We start from the raw sequence: 3,441 nt of genomic DNA, 5'->3' as shown, positions 1-3,441 counted from the left end.
TGTTTATACACCAATGCACAGAGTATGAACAGCAAACAGGGTGAACTAGAAATTCAGGTTAATGAGGGCAGATACGATATTGTTGCCATTACGGAAACATGGTGGGATGAAACCCACACATGGAACACACAGCTAGAGGGATTTAAATTATTTAAAAGAAACAGACCAAATAAAAGAGGAGGTGGAGTCGCTCTCTATATAGGAAATAACTACATCTCTACAGAAATAGAGCACAACAATGAAAAAAACTGTCTTGAATGCATTTGGGTCAATATAAAAGGGGGGGGGATGACATTGCCATAGGTGTATACTACAGACCACCCAACCAAACAGAGGAAATAGATGAACTTTTTGCTAGTCAGCTAACTAAGGTATGTAGGAAGCACATCACAATAGTAATGGGGGACTTTAACTACCCTGACATCAACTGGGAGACAAACTCCGCACCAAGTGGAAGATAAAACAGGTTCCTGGAAAACCTAGCAGACAACTTTGTATCCCAAAAAGTAGAGAAGGGAACTAGGGGATTAGCCATTTTGGATCTAATTCTCACTAACAGAGATGAAATGATAGAAGGTGTTGAAGCCATAGGAACCCTGGGAGGAAGTGATCATGCAATATTAGAATTCATCATTATGGAAGCACAAGCAATAGAACACAGTCAAACTAGAGTCTTGGACTTCAAGAGAGCTAATTTCAATAAACTTAGAATCCTCAAGGGGAAAACAACTCAAGAAGCTTGGGAAATTTTGAAAAATGAGATAATAAAAGCACAGTCTAGCACAATATCAACAAAGAGGAAAAACAACAGCTCTCAAAAGAAACCAGCATGCCTGCATAAAGAACTCTCTGACAAATTGAAAGATAAAAAGGACAAGTATAGAAAGTGGAAAGAGGGGAAGATAACTAAGTCAGAATATCAGCAAATATCCCAAGCCTGCAAAGATGAAGTGAGGAAAGCCAAGGCTCAAAATGAACTAAGGCTTGCGACCAAAGTCAAAAATAACAAAAAAAGTTTCTTTCAACATGTAAAAAACAAGAAAAAAGTGAAGGAAATGATTGGTCCATTAGTGGGTGGAAGTGGCAAGAAGGTGACAAGCAACAGGGAGAAAGCAATACTATTTAATTTGGTTTTTGCATCTGTCTTTACACAAAGGGAAAAAACAGACCAACCTATCAAAAATAGTGCCATAAAAAACAAAATAGAAACACAAGTTAAGATAAGCAAGAAAATGGTAAGTGAGCACCTGTCCAGCCTAGATGAGTTCAAATCGCCAGGACCAGATGGATTACACCCCAGAGTTCTCAAGGAACTGGCAGATGTGATATCGGAGCCACTGAACTATATTTTTCAAAGATCCTGGAACACAGGGGAACTACCAGAGGACTGGAAAAGAGCTGATGTAGTTCCCATCCTCAAAAAAGGAAAAAAAATGGATCCAGGAAATTACAGACCTATCAGCCTGACCTCAATACCTGGGAAGATCCTGGAAAAGATAATCAAACAACGAATCAACGAACACCTAGAGGCAAACAAAGTCATTACTAAAAGCCAACATGGGTTTGTCAAAAATAGATCATGCCAGACAAATCTTATTGCATTCTTTGACCAAGTGACAAAATTAGTGGATCAGAGGAATGCTGTAGACATAATTTACTTGGACTTCAGTAAGGCATTTGATAAAGTAGATCACAACCTACTACTTGATAAGATAGAAAAATGTGGGGTAGACAGAATCACCACCAGATGGATCTGTAGCTGGCTGACCGTGTGGTTCTCAATGGAACTGCATCTATATGGAGGGAAGTGTGTAGTGGGGTGCCCCAGGGCTCTGTTCTGGGCCCAGTGCTCTTCAACATCTTCATCAACGATTTGGACGAAGGGATAGATGGGGAACTCATCAAATTTGCAGATGACACCAAGCTGGCAGGAATAGCCAATACTCCAGAAGACAGGCTTAAGATACAGAAGGATCTGGACAGACTTGAAAACTGGGCACTAACTTAACAAAATGAAATTCAATGGTGAAAAAAGCAAGGTTCTACATTTAGGCAAAAAAACCCAAATGCACAAGTACAGCATAGGTGGCACCTTGCTCAATAGTAGTAACTGTGAGAGGGACCTCGGAGTCCTAGTAGACAATCACCTAAATATGAGCCAGCAGTGTGCTGCAGCTGCCAAAAAGGCCAACACAGTGCTAGGCTGCATTAACAGAGGGATAGAATCAAGATCACGTGAAGTATTAATACCACTCTACAATGCCTTGGTAAGGCCACACTTGGAATACTGCATCCAGTTTTGGTCACCACGATGTAAAAAAGATGTTGAGACTCTAGAAAGAGTACAGAGAAGAGCAACAAAGATGATTAGGGGACTGGAGGCTAAAACATATAAGGAACGGTTGCGAGAATTGGGTATGTCTAGTTTAACGAAGAGAAGGACAAGGGGGGACATGATAGCAGTATTCCAATATCTCAGGGGCTGCCATAAAGAAGAGGGAATCAAAGCTATTTTCCAAAGCACCTGAAGGCAGGACAAGAAGCAATGGGTGGAAACTAATCAAGGAGAGAAGCAACCTAGAACTACGGAGAAACTTCCTGACAGTGAGAACAATTAATCAGTGGAACAACCTGCCTCCAGAAGCAGTAAATGCTCCAACACTGGAAGTTTTTAAGAAGAGACTGGACAGCCATTTGTCCGAAATAGTGTAGGGTTTCCTGCCTGAGTAGGGGGTTGGACTAGATGACCTCCAAGGTCCCTTCCAACATTATTATTATTATTATTATTATTATTATTATTATTATTATTATTATTATTATTATTACTAATATGAAAATAAATCCTGGCTTGTAAAATAATAATACAAGGGCAATTCAGAAATAAACCTCCATTTGAGCATGTGCAAGAAATAGGCGGGTATAGTGACACCTATCCTATGGCGCCATACACAGTAGTTCAGTAGGCACTGAGGAGTGGAAGAAGATTGTGTTGCAGTTGGCTCATATGCTAGATCCATTGAAAATGAATCAGTTTTTTAAATGAAACAATGTCTTGTGTCGCACTGCTTCAACAATGACAATACGCTTCATAATGCTGTTACAGAGTGGCTTCATTCCCAGGTGGGAGATTTTTTTGCAGAAGGAATTTCAAACCTTGTAAGACGTTATGACAAGTGCCTCAATTTGAATGGCGATTATGTCAAAAAGTAATGTAATGTTGTAGTTTTCTAATGTGTTCTGTATCTGCGAGTGTCTATCATTGATAACCAGAGGTTTATTTCTGAATTGCCCTCATATAATATAATAAATATAATGTAATAAATATATGATATATGATATATGATATGATATGATATGATATGATATGTAATGTAATGTAATGTAATATAATATAATATAATATAATATAATATAATATAATATAATATAATATAATATAAT

This window comes from Crotalus tigris, unplaced genomic scaffold (genome assembly GCF_016545835.1).
Source record: "Crotalus tigris isolate CLP2741 ecotype Arizona unplaced genomic scaffold, ASM1654583v1 scf7180000019175.708988, whole genome shotgun sequence".
In the NCBI taxonomy this organism is placed as follows: domain Eukaryota; kingdom Metazoa; phylum Chordata; class Lepidosauria; order Squamata; family Viperidae; genus Crotalus; species Crotalus tigris.
Note: the sequence above shows the minus strand (reverse complement) of the source record.